General features: G+C 35.5%; 1 long non-coding RNA gene across 2 annotated transcripts in view; it reads right to left on the reverse strand.

Moving 5' to 3' along the window:
- The window catches only part of LOC143235580 (uncharacterized), a 44972-nt gene extending 25893 nt beyond the window's left edge, over positions 1-19079 (reverse strand). Inside the window, exons 1-4 of one of the 2 annotated variants that reach the window (XR_013019314.1) lie at positions 18926-19079; positions 18114-18221; positions 17523-17633; positions 17214-17413 (exon numbers count right to left, since the gene is read on the reverse strand). This is a non-coding gene — a long non-coding RNA (uncharacterized LOC143235580). Of the gene's footprint in view, positions 1-17213; positions 17414-17522; positions 17634-18113; positions 18222-18925 lie in introns of those variants that run through there. The other variant, XR_013019313.1, reaches the window with a different exon arrangement.
- Positions 19080-19579: the final 500 nt, after the last annotated feature.

The following is a 19579-nucleotide window of genomic DNA, read 5'->3' on the forward strand; positions in this document are numbered from 1 at the left end:
AAGTGCCGTATTCAAAGTTTTGTTATTTATCAGTAATTTCTTAAAATACACTGTACTCACCTCTTACTTGACTGAACTATCCTCTGTGCACCTTTCTACAGTGTGGTATAATATCCAAATCATAATTGCATTAGGTTTCAGTTTAGATTTAACATCTATTTATATGACAGTATCTTGTTTCCACAGTCTTGAAAAAACTGAAAGGGATGATATTCATTCATAAATCGCTACAAAAACTTAAGATATATATAAATGATATTGCAAATGTACATAAGGTTTCAATGTCTATCTTTTCCCCTGCAGTGACGTTTGTTGATGCCCACACTTAGTTACAATATGGAAGACAAAATTTCAGAACACCAGACTAAGAAACAACTGAAAATTGCTGATATGATGGTTCTTATTGAAAAGTAGAAAAATCCCTTTAATTTCTAATATGTTTTTATTGTATGATAATCCATATATCATCTGTATTTATTTCTCCAAGCCTTGGATGTGGTTTCACAAAATAACACACAGGAACAGTGGGAATCTCGTTAAACCACTAACGAGCATCACTAATTAGATGAGAAGGCATTCGGCTACGTTAAGAGAGACACCGGTTGTGGTTTCATCAGATAGTAGATATGGACAGGGAGAATCTCGTTAATCCATTCGTGCGTGTCACTAATTAGATGGCAAAGTATTTGGTTATCGATATTTGGAATTACCCAATTTTACGTAACGGTCGATGTGGTTTCACTAGATAGTAAACAGGAACAGTGGGAATCTCGTTAAACCACTCAAGAGCATCACTAATTAGATGACAAGGCATTTGGCTATCGATGTTTTGAATTACCCAATTTTACGTCAGGGTCGACAATACCGACAGATGCCGGATGCTAACATAAATGACGGAAAAAAAGATTTCAAATGAGGTTGATAAATCCTACCAAGCGAGATGTTCTCATTATTCAAATTTCCATAGTATATCACGCATGTATAGGATTATACGCCTACAGAGGAACTCTTCGAAATATTTGGACTTGATGTCCAGGTCTGCTAGAACTTCTGTGTTTACAGGCAATCAAGTACCTATTGGTAGACAATGAAAAACAACGGAAGAGGCACTAATGAGCTCTTTTCTTTGTGGTGCTAGATCTTGATATTTAGAGACCTTCGACTCGTATGCTTCTTGTAACGAGGTATACATGAATTTGTAATGGACTGTCACATCAACAACCACCGCTTTATCATCAAGATGGAATATCACATCTGGTCATCGGCTTTCACCATTACCTGTCTCAAAGGTGGATACTTGAAAACCATCCACCCTTTATAAGAGGTCTGTTTTACTAAATGGTCACAGATCATGTTGTGACAGCGTATCTCATCGACTTTACCTGCAGACATTGACTGCTAAGATGCCATAGTGTCTCTCTCGTGGCTACACAGCCTCGGCACTTAGCAGAATACTTGGTCTTACAGAGGTAACCTCTGCTATCAATATTTCAAAATTACCCAATTTAATGTCACGGTCGACCATACCGACAGATGCCGGATGAAAAATATGCATGAATAAGGAATGAACGAGAAGATCAAAAGCAGTGTCAATCGATCTTACCAGGCGAGATGCTCTTCATTATTCGCCTTCCACAAAATATCGAGTGTGTAAAGAATAGTACGCCGACCGACACAAGAACTCCTCAAAGTACTTAGACTTAATGTCCAGATCAGCTAGGACTTCCGTATTGACGGGAAACCAGATGCCAGAAGCACCAATGGGTAAGCCTTGAAAACAACGGAAGATGCACCAGTCAGTTCTTTGCGGTGCAAGGTCTTGATATCTAACGACCTTAGATATGTAAGCTTTTTGTAAGGAGCTATGAATGAGTTCATAGCGGACCGTCACGTGAACAACCACCGCTTTATGATCATGATGGAAGATCAGATCCGGTCTCTGGCGTTTTCCATTGCCTGTCTCAATGGTAGGTTTTTTTAAAAACCTTCTACTCTTTGTATGAGGATTCAGTTGCCAAATGATCACAGACTTTATTGTGACGTCTTGTCCTCATGGACTTAAGCTTTAAACATAGACTGCTAAGGTGACAAAGGGACTCTCTCGGAGCCGAAGAGCCCCGGCATTTGGCAGATTCCTTGGACTTACTAAGATTCCCTCGACTGAGGGCCTCCCTTGTGGGATAAACATTAACCCTAAGGGCAAGACACTTCACCCAATGGTGGGCCTTCATACCCACCGGTTTAGGTAACCAGTGGTTAGCAGATCTCGAGCCTTTAAAAGTCTTACACCATGCCCTTGCAGGGCGAGTCTTTCCCAGTGCTTCCTTTCCATGTCCCTCAAATTAGAACGATATGTTCCAGAAGTCTGGTCAGGCTTAGGGATCGGAAGTCCTGCTTTCAAGGCAATATCCCTGATGGTGCCCAACAAACCATCTTCTTTTGCCAAGTAAGATGTTACCTTGTCCAAAGAATGGACAAGCTTCCAACCTTTTTTTGATTTTTAAAGTAGGAATCAATGATTCCAATTTCATAAGAGCTAAATCACCGTCTCGATTACAGGAATAGAGTAACCCGTCGGCTGTTCAAGGTGGAAGATGACACCACTTTTTAATGGCGTTTTTTAATAGATTGTCCAGGCCTTTTATCAATCTATTACTGTTTTCACCCAATTCGAGCTTGTATAAGAGCCTAGGCTCGCTGTAAACACCTGTCCGTAGAGAGATGTTGGCTCCTAGGTATCGGTAAGACTGTTCGGGTCCGATCATCAAGAGTATGTCACCATTGCTTGACCAAGGAGGACAATCGCTAACAGTGAATGTCTTACTCGACTCCCCAAATCAGCATTCCGGGACTCTTGTTAAAAGAGAGGCTGTTACCCGAACAGTAATTGTTCACAGTGTCCAACATTGCCTGGAGACTGGCATGGTCTTTAGCCAGAACTGCCATGTCATCAGCATTCGCTAAGGTAGAAACTGGTTGCAACTTCTTGTTGAGTGAAATCCCTCGGCCATCCTTGTCAAGCTTACGAATGAGAGGATCCATGGCAATATTAAATAAAATAGGAGACATGGAGACTCCTAGTTTGACGCCTCGAAGGAGGCGAATGTGTTTGGTATGTTGCATACCTACCCAAAAGGATGTTGAACCACCAAGATACATGTCCTCCATAATTCGGACGAAATGCGGGTGGACGTTTAATCTTTCAAGGTTGGCGAGGAGGTGTTTATGGCCAACCGCGTCAAAGGCTTTGCACATGTCAAGAGAAGCCGTAGTCACAGTCCCATGTCGCTTGGTCTTTCTCATGATGGACTGGAACAGGAAGATGTCTCTGCATCGGGCTTGAGAAATGAAACCGTGCTGTCTGAGATTTATCTGCACGGCTTGTTCGAGGCGATGGGCCATAATCCTAGAGTAGAGCCTAAGCACGATAGACGATATCGTGATCGACCTTCTGTTTTCAACCTCGTGCAAATTACTCTTTCCTTTAGGAATGACCACCGACGTATTAGCTTTCATGCATTCTAGAATGCGACCCGTGAATTGCCAATGGTTAAACAGACTTGCCAAGGAAACATCAATACCATTCTTGAGGCGATAGAGTAAGAACGGAAAAGTGAGGTTATCGGGACCAAAGGTCTTTTTCTTCATGTTTCAACGAGACGCCCTTACTTCGTCTGATGTTATAGATTCCAGGATATGGGTGTTATCCGCCCGAGGTGGAAGTAGACAACCGTGAAAGTTGACGTTATTATTAGAAACACTGCAGACCTGATCGTGGTCTTTCACCTGATCTTTACTGCATTCTAGAATGCGACCCGTGAATTGCCAATTGTTAAACAGACTCGCCAAGGAAACATCAATACCATTCTTGAGGCGATAGAGTAAGAACGGAAAAGTGAGGTTATCGGGACCAAAGGTCTTTTTCTTCATGTTTCAAAGAGACGCCCTTACTTCGTCTGATGTTATAGATTCCAGGATATGGGTGTTATCCGGCAGAGGTGGAAGTAGACAACCGTGAAAGTTGACGTTATTATTAGAAACACTGCAGACCTGATCGTAATGGTATTTCACCTGATCTTTACTGGGGACACATCTGACAGCATCCCGGCTGTCTAATATCTCCTCAGCTAGGCGTTTACGTTCGAAATCAAACATTCGCAGGAACCGTTTGAAACATTCTACTCGATGTAGACGCCTCTTGTATGGCATTGAGCAGGATTAAGGTCTTTAAGAGCCTGCGTCGAAGATCTTTCGTTTCTCCATGACATCTGCGAATGGGTGAGCTCGTCGACCCATTGTTTGACATCAACCTCCTGCCAGGCTGCTTCATCGAGTCCCTTCTGATCTCTCAGCTGACTAAGATACGAACAGAACTTGGAACTTTGTTCGAGTAAAAGAATCCCTTTCCGATTAAGCTCCTCGTACTGAACGATGTCTCTGGGTGGTATGTGAAACATTGTGGACGGGCGGTTGAAATTTATGGAGTTCACGGCGTTTATCCGAGACTTGTTTAGGAGTTTTGCCAGGTAGATGTTAGTGCAGAGAACATTGGTGTTTTTTTGGCCCAAGCATACTACTTTCACATCTCGGAGGGTTCGTATTTCTTCCTCGGACTAAACTACCCGACGAGGATGCACCGACGGCATTCGGATTAATAATGATGTAATGCGCTCAGCATTACGAATGTTAGGATGCCTGTGCCTCTTGTGCTGAGACAAACCTGACTTGGTCTTAAATCTCATGCTACAGACTTCACGGCCAAAGCCGGAAGACTCAGTGGCGAACGTGTCAGTGCGCCAGTATGGGCATTTAGGAACATGACATACAGTAGCATGACGGTGGCTGTCGTCTTTTCCTCAATATTTGCACCGTGCCTGGGCCACTGAGTTATGCGAGTTTCCTAAGTGGGCTGCAAACTTAGGAAAAGCCGTAAACTCGTATGGACACACATCACATGCGAAAATATTACTTATGGGTAGGTTCACAAAGACAATTGTGCCAACCCTTTCTATAGTCAGCTCTGCTTTGTCACTAATAACGGAAACTCCGTTAGAACTTGAGCCATCCACCTCAGTGGTTCGGCTATTGACACCAATCTGGATTAAAGTCTCAGTTGCATCGACTTGCGAGGAATTATAACTTAAGCTGTCCACCTCTGTGGTTCGACTGCTGTCTCCAATAGCTGTAAGGCTAGTTGCACCGCAATCACTATGGATCTGTGATTGGGTGTCGGAATAGGTAATTGACAATGCCTCTATTCCAGATCTTAGGCAATCCTTTCCCTCGACACTAAGGAATCGCTCGGAAGCTTCCATCCCTGGATGGTGCCAAGTAGCATGGGTTTGGCCGCCGCCTTGGCACCCCACGGACGCCAAATCATAGCTTTTCTTAATCTTTGAACTTTCCATATGCATAAAATGACCTGCTCTAATATAGGGTCGGTCATGTCCCTATAAAATGCTAATACAGGGTACAGCTGCAACCCCCTACCAGGTACCCATTTGGCTCACGAGAGTAGTAAGTCCTCACTTCGGTTTGAAAGAGTTACCTTCCCTGTTCTGGAGCTGACTACTTCTGCCTTTGGACACGTGGTGGTCGGCGAGTCCACCACATAGGTTTTTAGTGTTCTCCTTCAAGTGCGGAGGTTTAGTTACAGGTTGCTCTGCATCCGACAACACCTCAGGGAGGTACCTCCAAGGACAGTGCATTGACAATGTTCTATGACTATTAGAAAGTCAAAAGAGTCACAATTACTCCTGCCGTTTACCCTCACTTGAAGTTCTTCACTTTGGCATTCAGAATTTTAAGTCTATCTGGTAACTGCATTTACAATCTGTTTAATTAATAACCAAAGTATTGAAGAAATTAGTTGAAAAGTCATTTCCTTGTTGATTCAGTTGAAGATTGTGTTCACATGAACTGCTGATTACGATAATTATATAATCATTAACAACATGGCAGATAAAATATTAACAATGTTATTACTTTTATATTTCACATTGTAAAACAGCATATTTATCAAAGTTAAAGATGAAACTTCAAATATTTGGAAAAGTATTCATGACCTTGAACTACAAAACATTAAGTTTAATATCTGAAATGTACATATTTTATTTTTAAACTTTTTGAATTCCTCAATTCCAAAATAATTTTATAGAATAGAACTACTGAAGTACACAAATTTTTGGAGGCAAACTGCACAGTGAAATAATGGTAGATGATACATTTTCTACATGTTAAAGTCATCAACAATTCTGATAAGTTCTTTATAATGTCTTTCTATTTCACCATTTTAAACTATAATTACTAACATTGAACATTATGTTTTATATGCAAAGTATATCCAAAGTACATTGTAAATTCTGTATGTCTAAAATTAATTACCATGCATATGACTGTATGTGAAATTGTAATTATAACTCTTCTTTATGATGCAAAAAAATTCTAATTCTGCTATTGTCTTTTTCGCTGGGACATGGTGCACTGGCCTACATGGAGCATGCCTCTGCTGTCTGGATCTGCTACTCGTAATTAGATTTTCAATCACCATGAAAGCAACTATCTTTCAGGACTTCTCCTTCATGCTTGAACCACAAAAAACCACCTGACTACAAAAATAACTATTAACACATCAAAATTACAAAAACCAGAAAAGAGGGTGAAGAGAAATAATTTTTGTTCACTCCCAGGTTTTATAATAAACCTAAAATAGAAACCAAGTATTTTAATTTATCTCAAAAGAATAAATTTTATAATCAAAGTGGGAACTGCATTGATAACATTGATAATAATTTTCCAGTAAATATTCATTTATAATTAGCTAAGCCAGGTTTCTTTTTCCCAACCATCATGCTCTAAACTGAACAAAATAACTAAGTCTAGTTAACTAATGAATGCATGTTTGTCACTCATCCAATCTCCTTCACACAATGGATGGAGTTCATATGAAAGTCTTGGAAGGTGATTAGTTTCTATTTCAACACAAATCCTTCCTTTTACATTTCCTCTCTCTTCAAAGAAGCTGTAAAAATTTTTACTGCATACAAATTAAATACTTTATTTCAAATTCACTTATAATCACTAACTTTTATTTCTTCATTCAATAATCAGCATAAACAGACATTTCAACACAACTACCCTTAAAAGAATAAGACAATTGGCTGTAATAATACTATCACACCTAATCGTCTAATAAAACTTGATTGAATTAATGCCACTGTTTTAAGCTTATAAAATGTTTGACTTCATTTAAATAAGACAGGAATAATTTGTATAAGAAAATTCTAAACTTACTTCACGAGCTTTTGGGATTTCATTTCCATGTTGTTCTTTACTGTTGGTTATACTTCTATTTTACCAAACACTCAAATTTTCTGTCACATGTCACTTCCGTATACTTGTATTCTCTAGACATGAAGTTTTCTCACACACAGTAATAGTTTCAGAACGAACTTTCTATATAATTTTTTCAACAGTTTCATCTCGCTGTTCATACACTCACTTGTTCCAACATTTTCTAAAAATATATTTCATGCAACCGGGTTGCAATAGTCACGATAAATTTTACATCAATGTATGATCTATATAGATATCTGTTACAGTTAAAAACACATTTGCTACTTCTTCCTTGGAGTTGGGTTCTATTTTATCTGCAGAGGAGGTACATATATTAATTTATGGGGCATGAAATTCATATGTACAGCTATTGATTTTATTTTAATTTCAACGTGACAGTGTCTCTAAAGAATAACACAACCCATGAAAAGCAAATATGGACACTTTCTTCTAGCACCTTTCATCAACTGTCGTGTTTCACTCATTCATTTTGGTGGATTATTGTTCTTCTCCTTTCTTTCTGTTGTTTCCAGTTCTTGCAATGGATCCGTTGTAAGTTCCTCAGTACATATCTCTACGTTACGTTGATATTCCCATAGTATGCCCAGTTCAAATGTCATCTGTACGGTTTTTCCACTTATTCAAAAATGAATTACATATTTCATGTCATCAGTGCCCAGATATTGCTGAGTTAAATATTTATGTATCCTATGGGTTACTTAAATTGTAAGATAGATACTGATTTTTATTTTTTTCTCTGAGTAACATTATAGTGTTGCATTTTCTATACTATTACATACTTTGTACACTTGGCAAATTTAATGGGTTTGTTAATTAATAAGTAGTTCAACTAAGTATGTTTGGATAGTGTTTACATTACATTTCATTACTACTAGTAACACTAAATTCATTGTTCTGAGTAATTTATTTTGTCACTGTTAACTTTGTGCCTTATGATTCTAATTTTCGTCATTGTAGGACTTTATTATGTGTCCTTTGTTGTTTTTGTTAACTTAAATGCCTAATAAGTTAAATATAGATTATTATTAAGCTGTGTAAGGAATTCTAATTACTTTGAATATTTTTATCACACCATAGTTAGTGAACTAGATACATTTAGATCGTTTGTCCATGAGATATTTATTAATACTTTATTAACTGGGCACGTTTACTACTAGTAATATTGCATCCATTATTCTATCTGATTATTTTTCATCATGTTAACCATATACTTTATATCATTCTAATTTTCATCAGTGGAACTTAAAATCTTTTGAATTGTCATGCATTAATTTTATTATCATTTTTCGGCTAAGCTTGCTTTCGGCTACTTCTTCTACGTTTGTGATATTGCAAACCTCATTTTCTTCTAATAATTTATATTTCACTGTTATTCTTAATAGTGCCACTTTATTGATAGCTATCTGTTGCTTTAAGTCGAGTTTTCAAGTTAAAGACCCGACATTTCAGACTGACTTCAACTCTTGTTTTGTTTGGGGTACAAACGTTTGCCTGACTCTATGAGTCTTTGTACATTTCCATCTATAAATTACCGATTCTTGCTTGCTTCCTCCCATTCAAAATTCAAATTACTAAGTTTCATCCACAAACCGGAGAAATTATTATACGCGCACACCTAGCCAAAAAGCAAAATCAACAAAAGTAAATATATTCCACGAATTAAAAATCTCGAAACCATATACTGCTTCATACCATATATTCCCGACAACAACAGAAAAATATCCAACTTTTGGCAAAAACTAGTAACAAAATATGAAATTCCAGTTAATACAAAATGTATTTTCAAAAACAGGCACAAAAGTAAGGTCTATAGTATGTAAAAACTACACTGACAAACACCACACCAACATTATTTATAAAATAGAATGTGATAACTGCCACGACTTCTATATTGGAGAAACAAGTGGGAAAATGAAAAACAGATTCAAAGAACACAAAAAGACACCTTCACACATTTTGGAACATTGCAAATCAAATAAACATAACATAACCATAGGAAATATCCAAATACTAAATAAAGAAACAAACGCAAAATTAAAGAAGCCAAATATACACAAAGACTCAAGCCCAAGATAAACCAATACAATGGAAAACACCATTGTACCCATATTAATAAATATAATCAAACTTCTAAGCACACCCTCTACATTCCTACACTCAATTACACAACCGCCTTCACGCATGTGGTCAGCTATCGGTCAGTTATCTTTTTCTTCCTTTGTGAAACTAACAATGACTAAAGAAGGTCGAAACGTTGTTCGCACCTCTACATAATTTTTTCTCAACCAAAACCACCGTTTTCACACATATATTTTTCTCTACATGTGAGTTTTCTCTTCATCAGTGATCACGAATTGCAGATTGATTATGTTCTCTCAATAAGGGTCTCCTCATGAGGTGGTTCCACATTCCACATATGCCATCACGTTTTGTCTACAGGTATGGCTTTTATCAATTCTATTGTTTCATCCCAGGTTCTGGTTCATGTGTTACATCTCACCTTTCCTGATTCATTAAGCCTTTTTCCATGTCTACTTACCGCAGACAATAATATCCCTCTTGAGTTTGGTCTCTTCATGACAGTTTCTGCTCTTCCCACATTTGTATTCCTCATTTCTCCACATTCATCCAATTGTTTAATAAAAGCTCCAGTTTACCGTGTCTAGATATTGGACAATTTTGATTACCACCTGACATTTCATATGGTTTTGTCTTCCTCTTTCCCTCTTTTTCTGTTCCTTTGAATTCCTTATTGGAACCATAATGTGGTCCTCAATGTCCTTTCTCATTCTCCATATAAACATTGGTCTTCATGTATATGATATTTGCTCTTACTCAAGATCTGTTTCGTTCGCCCCTTTTTTGTAGTTAGTGTTCAGACACTTATGTCATTACTGTCACCCACATCTTATACCATTCCTCCTGTGTTATCCTCTATCCCAGCTGATCCTCCCACTCTTAGATCTGTGCTGCCATTTTAAGTGAATTGGTATTTTTATATTTTTTACCTTCCACATTGGTTCACTCTCTAAGGTGATATGTGACATGTACTATGTCCTTTCAGGGCTCATCTTTCCAATTTTTTATTCCCTGGTTGAGTTTGTTAACTTGTATTTGAACTTATCAATGATACGTGGCCATCTCCATAATATCTCTTCACATCATATTCATTTCATTACTATGTATTTTGCTGCTTCCCTTCACTGTCCTTTAATAGACATAGTTCAGTCTAAGATGCACACAACCCGAAGTACTTTTGTCACTTGGTATCTGCATAATCTCGCAAATATCATCTTCCCACCTTTTTAGTTATACAAACTTTAAGAAGAGTAAGTCTTTTCACTTTTTCATCTGTGTTTCGTATTCAGAATTCCTAGTCTTCGTTAATACCATAACAATCCCACTCTTTTGCGGGCGTATGCTGGAAAGGTATATATTTCATAAAATTTTAAAGGGACAAAATTAGCTAATTAGCTCATCAAAGATGTCTCTTCCAGCTCCGAAATATAATCACCCATTACTATTCATCTACGCAATCTTCACTTAAACTCAGTTAAATTTTCTGCCTCCACCACCGTTGAAGGCAGCTAATTCCAAAAACCAAACACCTTATTTCAAAAGTAAAACTTTCTAAACTACAGACGACTCCTGCAGAGCAAAAATTTACACTTATGTCCCTTGTTTTATTGTTTCCACTGATAAACACCAAAATGTTCGATGATCGATGTTATCACTATCCTTAAAACTATTAAACGCCTCATTGAAATCACACCTGTCCCTTCTCTTCTCGTAGGACAATTCCACCATCTCAGGTGTCATGTTAGTGTCTCTTTTTGGAATCTCTTTAACAATTCAATGCTCTTCTTGAAGAAGAGATACAAATCTGTACACAGTACTCTAAATACAACGTTGTTAGTGATCTATATTGTGAAACAATAATATCCCTTGTCTTGTATTTAATATTTCTATAGATACTATCCAAAATCCTATTAACCTTACTGCTTGGCTACAATACACTATTTAAATGACTTTAGTGATTTTTCTATTAAAACTCCAAGATATTTTTCTTCAACCATAGTATTTAACGTATTTCTGTTTAAATTGTAACGATAAGATGAATTATAAAAACATACATACATCACATATTGGAGATTTAAATATAATTTGTTATGTATTAGCCCAATGCATCAAATATATCAAAATTGCCCCCTAAGTCTGCAACATCTCTGATATAATTAGCCACCCCAAAAGTCGTAATATCGTATTGAAAACCTCAAAATTTTGTTAATCACTTCAGAGTCAACATGATTAATATACGTCAAAACAGCAGAAGACTCACTACAAAACCCTGAGGCACAACATTTGTGACTGTGATTCAGTCAGGTCTAACTCCATTTATTACTATTCCATACTCTCTTTTCTCCAATCAATTTTCTAGGTAATTTAATAACATTCTTCCCACACCCACAGATTTAATTTTTGTAACAAGTCTTTTGTGAAGCACCATATCAAATGCTTCCTGAAAATCAAGGTAAATCAAATACATGTAAAATTAGAAATTCTGTATTTTTCCGAGTGGTTAGCGTTAATCACAATTATAGCTTCCTAGGCCTATAGCATACTGACTGTAGCTGACGAATAAAAATATCTTGTATCAACGCGTTGCTTTTATACAAATCACGCGAATGTATCGAAAGATCACTTGGAAACAATATTGTTAATCATTAGTACTTCACAGGCGGGACTGCACAATACACAGTTGAGAATATACATCACATGAAAAAAGAAAGACAATACAGAAATAAGCGTAGGCTGTTGTTTTGAATTAAGCACAAAGCTACACAAAGGGTTATCTGTGCTCTGCTTACCACGAGTATCGAAACCCGGATTTTAGCGTTATAAGTCCGCAGACATACCGCTTAGCCACTGTGTTCTAAGCGTAGGTACTAAAATAAATGTATAACGGTAAATCCGTTACATAATAAGTACATACACACATAGATCTAGCTTAATAACTACCCCACCTGCAACGTGTAATAACTGAAACTTCAAGAACTATTGTTAAGTGCGTGTTTTCTTATTGCAAAGTCATCTCAGGCGATCTGCTGAGTCCACCGAAGGAAATCAAACCCTTGATTTTAGCGTTGTAAATCCGGAGACTTATCGCTTTTCTCGCGGTAAGCATTAGAGACGGCTTGCGCAGATACCCCTTGTGTATCTTTGCGCGTAATTCAAAACAAACTTACTGTCATTGTTTTTATTAAAAAATAACCAGGTTATGTCGCATAAAAATATTGATTTTCGTATTGTTTTTAAAGCGCTGTTTCAATGGGCATGGAATAAATGTATATTAAACCAAGTTCTAAATATAGTTAGGTTAAACTGTAATATTTGTTGTTTATCTATTATTGGCTGGTAATTCTTGCTTCGAAGCAACACCAAATTTCTGTAATAACACTTATTGCAAGAGGTAATGGTAACTTTGTTTTCTACTAGAATTATAATTTATAAATTTACCGCTTCTTACTAATAAGTATTATAAAACAGGATACACCCTTTGAAACTACATCACCTCGTGAAATTTGTTGACACCTTAGTTTTGGTTTTCAGTTATCGTGCAGTGAAGAACAAGAAATACAAGAAATGATCACGATATTTACAGACATTACCAAAACGTGACTCAGTCATTACATAGATATTGTTATAAAAGGATACTGTGTATAGTATTGTAAAGTTATAGTGAGAAGATATTTAAATAGCTTTTCATTGAAAGTCGTTTCCACCGGTATGCCTGCAGACTTTAACTGTTAAAATCCGAGTTTCGATACTCTTGGTGGTCAGGGCATAGATAGCCCTTTGGGTTACTTCGTGCTCAATAATAAAGAAAAATTCGGCAACGGCAGTGCAACAGCTTTCTTGATATTGTAATAAAACGTTAGATATAACTGGTGGTAGTTCGTGAAAAATATATAGGTGGGAAGGAAATGTTAGTTTGATTTTATAGTTTAAGAATCAGTGACAAAATAACGTTGAAGGCTACAAAATTATACTTCCTATATTATAATAATAATGATTAATTATGAAAGAAAATTAAAAATACTTTTATTCTTGTTTCCATTCTTTTGGTTTTTTCCTATCTATAAGGTTTAGTTTTTAAACATTGTCTGTTTGTATTTTAACATCATAACGTGACAACCTAATTTCTTGGGAAAGGTTTCACCGAGTTCACAAAATATACCGGTCCTGGTTTCAGCTATCTTAGCATTGCTTTCAACAAACCTGATCTTGGTCTGAAAAGCGTCAAATTATATAAACACTTCTTTAACTGAACTAATTTTATCAGCAGTTAAAGGGTAAAAATGAATTTTTAATTAAAATGTTCAATTGAGGAAAATTTTCAGAAGAAAGCTGACAATGAATTTAAGATATTACTTGTAGGTTTTTATCTAAATAGATTCTATTATTAGTTTTTAAGTATCAAATTAAAATCATTGACAACTTTAAAAAGAAGAAAATCGTTGTTTTATGATCGTTGATTTATAACAGACTACTGGTTGTCTGTTGTTTTAGAAAGGGTTTAACCTCACAGACTTCCTTCTCTTGAGATTGATTTTCAAAAAAGAAACCCGTTAACCACCCGTTAAAGCAAGAGAAATGTACTGAAATTTATTATTTAAACTCACATTCTTTGTTCAGTGTTACTTTTCATCTTTGTTCTCTAACAGCACTGGTCCGCTATTCCTTCCAGTCACAGACATAATTGTCGTCTGCTAAGTAGAACAAAAACAAAGCATCCACAACAAAGTAAAGATAACGATATGCTGGACTACATGATGTCACCATAACAGTGAAATAGATAAAAATAAAGAAAGTAGAAATTCCATGACATACGCTTGAAAGTTTAAAACAACAATACATTGAACGAACGAAATATAACACTTTCTAGCTTATTAATCACTTATTATGTTATCTTCACATCCACTGGCAGTGTCAATGGTGGGACTGACGCAACACCACGAGTTAATTGTTCCAGAGGTTATGGCACTGATACTAACACAGGTTGCAGAAGGCCCTAGTGTTCTTAGAGGCATCTGGGACTAATTGTCTGCGACATCTTAATTAACCTTCAGAAGAAAAAGTTACAGGTACCCTCAAGTATCGGAGGCTTCTATGTTGCCGGGACCCTCAGGTTACGCGTCCAGTGTGCGAAATTCAAAAACAAATCTTTCTTTCCAAGCGTTTTCGCAGCTTTTTCCGAATTTCATTATTCTTCGTAAATCTTCCACAATAACTGTTATATTCGAATCTCAATAATTCAATTAAACTCCAAAATCATGCGCCCTACAATCCCCAATTACGATTGGGTTGAAGAGAAACGTTTCTGACCGTCCACGGTTATATTTCATTTCCCAAAGCTACCGTGCGTTGTTTTTGTTCTTGTCTCCATATGTTTAATTTATTTGTTTTCAAAACACACAATAAACAATGTTACCTATAACTTCAAACATTTCCATAAAAATCTTTCCTTTGGAATGTTTCATTTATGTTTCAGTCCAACAAGTTTCTAGTTATTAAAAGCATACGTCAAGTATACAATACAATAAAAAGCAGTTGATAAAGCTACCAACAATAAATTTTCTTCTAGGTTCTTATAGTTAAGTAATTTCTTTAAATTATTTTAAGCATAATTTTACTTTGCTGTGAGAAGAGCTTACATGTCTTTACATTCGTAGACATTTGACACCTGGGGCTTTTTCTCTTACAACGTAGTAAACTTACATCCCTATTGATTGTTACACGTACATTCTCTACTACAAGTGTACAGATTTTCTTTTTTAACGGAAAAGTAAAATATTATATTTTATCATGTGTAATTTATAGATCTGTTTGGCAGTACTGTACTTTCTTTAGTAAATATTAAAAAAAAGTTATGCATTTGATGAATATGGTGACCACATATCTCAATAACACTGTCACAGGTTTATGTTGTAATTTCGTTTCGGGTTTTAAGGATTACAAAGAAAATCAAACTTTCCAAAATTATGTGCACCTTACAAGTTCTAAACGTACACACGGGACTATATTGCAAGGCTCGTCAGTTATTCTTCGATAATCACCTGTCAAAAATGATACATCACAGAGTACACTGTTACAACTTTTACTTTGTCTTTTGGGCCTAATCTGTCATTGAGGAGTTTTGGATTTCAAAAACCTGACCGGCACCAAAAATAAAACCTCATAGTTGTTATTGTTTAGGTTCAGCAAACATTTATTGAAATTTATAATTACTAATTGATAGATATTACTCGGGTAAAACAAACCTAGCGTTTTATTTGTTTATATAAACAAGACAATCAGACTCACTTTCCACACCAAACTACCAATAGTTAGGATGATTTATATTATTTACTAACGGTAGACAAATTATGTTTTAATATATCAAATGATATATTGTTTTCTATGTTATCCTCCAATTAGAAATGGTATGCCACGGATGGAATTTAATTTAAAAAAATGTAAACTGCGAATTCTGAACGAGACAGAAGTAGTAATCTTAAACAAGATATATTCATAATTCTTGTTGACGAGAAACCCCTCTTGGAATAAAAATGCATCTCAGAACAGCTGGTGTGGTTATTAAACAACAAATAAAACTCATCAATTAAAGTGTTACTATATTTCAACCCTTCTAAAGCTACATTGAAAATGTTAGTAAAGAGAACACATATAATGTGTTTTGGAATCATTTGGGTCTCAATACCTAAAAGGTTAAGATATACTTTACATGGTAAAAGTGGGAACGTAAAACACCTAATCATTTAAAAAAAAAAAAATCTATATATTAGAATAACAGGAAAGTCCAGGCGTCAAAGGAGAAAAATTTATTTTTCCCAGCTGCTCCAAACAGCGACAACTACAGAGCACATTAAGTTATTCGATGTTCTCCAGAAGCGTTTAAGTAAAGTAGTTTGTTGTATTACCAAAGGTGTTATTTTGAAGCTTTTTCAGTCTTTTAAGACTACTTATGAAGCTTTAAAGGACGACGCTGTAGATGTTCCGACATTATTGACGGCTTCTAGATGTTCCGACATTATTGACGGCTTCCTATTATTCGCACCGTTACGAGTTAAATACGATGTAGCGACCTTCCTCTACATGTTATTTAGTACCATATTATCATATGGTACAAATATTACGTTTCTTAATAAGATTCTTCCCTTGACAAGGTGCTTTCTGCTGTTATCACTTTGTTGGAAGCGGGTGTAGAAGAAAGGTACCACATTCTGACAGATATTCGCAAGAAAGATGTTTAGTATTTAAGTTATTGTTTGTGGAAGGATTAATGGATCAACAGATGAAATCTATTAATTAACGAACAGGTATCAGTCATTTCGTAATAGTATGTGAATTAAACTTAAAATACTCCCGTCCATCATGCAGGCCGTCTTCTACATTATTTTTCTTAAAGTGCAATTTCCATCCCTTTGAAATTCTTCACGGATCTATGTATATTTAACAGTAAATAATTTAAAGGGTTGTACTGGTATCAACCGAGTAACTTACGAAAGTGTTTCGAAAGTATGAACGCGTTATTGAATGTTTGCGATATCATAAACCATGAAAGCACAAGTTCTATAAAAAGAGCAAGTCTACACCTGTTATATTCAATAAAATTGGAGATAAGCAGATACGTCATATCTAATCGTGTCATTGCAAATATCATACATTCTTGATTCACCTTAAAAACAGTTATTTAACAAGTTTGCAAAATAGTTACAACGGAAGATGGTTCGTTCAACTATAAAGTAACAATTACGCTTCACAAGCAGTCGAATTTTCTAGACTTCAGGAAAGAATGAAGTGTTTGTAAAAATAGTTTATTTGAAAGACGTTAAACAATGTTAAAACAAATATATAGTATTGGAAACAATTTAAGAAACAAATAAATAAACAAATAATCTGGTAAAGGAATTAAACAGGAACCAGGCAACTGGATAGAAGAAACACTATTCTTTCTTACTGCACGTGCAGGACGTACAACTGCAGGGTTCACCTTCTGTAGAGGAGAAAAGATTAGACGTTATTTTAAAGTATTATTTACACAAGTAATTCATAAGTCTCTCTTATACAACATTTTTAATAGTAACTACTAAGTGCTTGCATACCTGTACACTTGCATGGACTTCCTTCAGTGTCGCCTTTTCCCATGCACGAAGTACACTTACATCCATCTTTCTGGCCACACGTGCACTTATCGCTGCAGGTGCACGTAGGATCTTAAAAGATCGGTATGGTATAGAGTTAATTGTATTTCACGTTTTGTTAAATATATACATAGTAATGTGAATAAAGTGAAAGAGCAAAGACGTTAGGATGGTATTGTACATTTGATATCGTAAATCAAGTAAATTTATTATTTACAGTAAGAGTCAAGGGAATGTCAGATAGCAAGTTATCACATTATTTAGGGACATAGAAGTTTATTTGCATCGACATATGCATGCAGTTGTTGTAATGCCTATCATGCATAGTAGTAGTTTCATAAGCCTGATTATTGGTTATATATTTGTCGGTTTGTTTAATTAAGTCAGTGAAGTTACCGTTTTATAGAACTATGTTGTAACAATATACCCTATATTACCACACGCAGCAAGAATTAATAAGATCAGTAGTTACTAAAACAGCATGTTATTTTAGAACATTCCCCAGTTAATATTTGAGCGAGTGTCTTTGGGAATTAAGAAAATCTTGCATACCTTTACACTTACAACTCCGATCAGTTTCGTCTCTTTTGTTGCACGTGGTGCACTTACACCCTTCTTCATTCCCACACGTGCACTCGTGAATGCAGGTGCACAGCGAATCTTTAAAGAACAGAAAGATTACGGGTTTATTTTTTGTTTTTATTGCCATTACGTTTATTTACAATACTAATTTAACTACTGAAGCAACAACTATGCAGTAAAGAAGTAGGAATGGTATATAGAAAGAACTAAAATTCACAATACTATCAATTACACATTATTAATACATCAAGATTTCTCAATCATCCAAAATCAAAGTAGTTAAACGAATTACCGTTTAATAATAACAATAAAAAAACACTTCGATCCGATAAAATACGAACATCATTGGTATAGAAAAAAAATATAGCTCATTGTTTACAGTTTTCCATGTTGAAAATCAATTATGGTGACATTTTAATTACACTTTTCAATAAGAAATACATTCTGAAGAGTTATCACCTTTTAGTTATGAAATAAAGAGGTCATGTGAAAGGCAAGATTTAATAATTAAAATTTACGACTAAACAAACATGTAGATCATCTGAATAGCGAAATATTAAACAAAGAACGGCCCAAACAAATACCTCTCGACAAAAGATGATGCTAACGTACACAAAGTCAAGATACGTAATATTATTCGTTACTATTAGACAGCCACAAATGAATATTCTTCTTAAATAGAACACAATTTCGCCAAAATCCTCTTATCTTTTAGCCTATGATATTACTTTGAACATAAACTTTGTGTTTATTTCTCGTATAATACAAATCCCACCACTTACCTCCACATTTGCATACTGAAGCGGACATCTTGTTTCAATTCTACTAAAGTCAAACACTATTTCACTAAAACTACACACGCGGATGAACGTTTTATATTGACCAAGTGCAAGAGTCGTGTGCAAAATAACCTACAACGAACCATGTTATTTATAGCCAATCATGATGAGTAAACATGTTTCAAATAGTACAAAGAATAATATAACAAAATGTTTATCATAACTGTTTTGAACTTTAAGAAAAAAAGTGTTTACTCTCATGTCTACTATTTGTTATTAAAACACACGTAACTTCAGATCTTAGGTGTATCAGTTTCTCATGTTTTTCCAGCTTCTATTGTTAAACGTAACTAAAAATAGTAATACCTCCTGTCCACCCCATCAGAGACAAGTTTGATGGTTTAAAACGCTGAAAGTCGGCTTCAATATAAACAAACCAAAACAACATTGTAATAAATGAAGCAAAGATAACTAATACACAAAAGTAAAATGGTGAAAGTTACTACGTAAGTTTCAAGTGACATTAACACAGTGTTATAAATTTTAACTCACATCAGATTTATAAATTAGTTTAATAAGAATAATCCAGTTACTAAGGGTTCAATAAATTGGTTACATCAAGATGGTCCATTGTGACATACTAGCTTCATTGTTAAT

The sequence above is a fragment of the Tachypleus tridentatus genome, chromosome 12 (assembly GCF_004210375.1).
Source record: "Tachypleus tridentatus isolate NWPU-2018 chromosome 12, ASM421037v1, whole genome shotgun sequence".
Classification (NCBI taxonomy): Eukaryota; Metazoa; Arthropoda; class Merostomata; order Xiphosura; family Limulidae; genus Tachypleus; species Tachypleus tridentatus.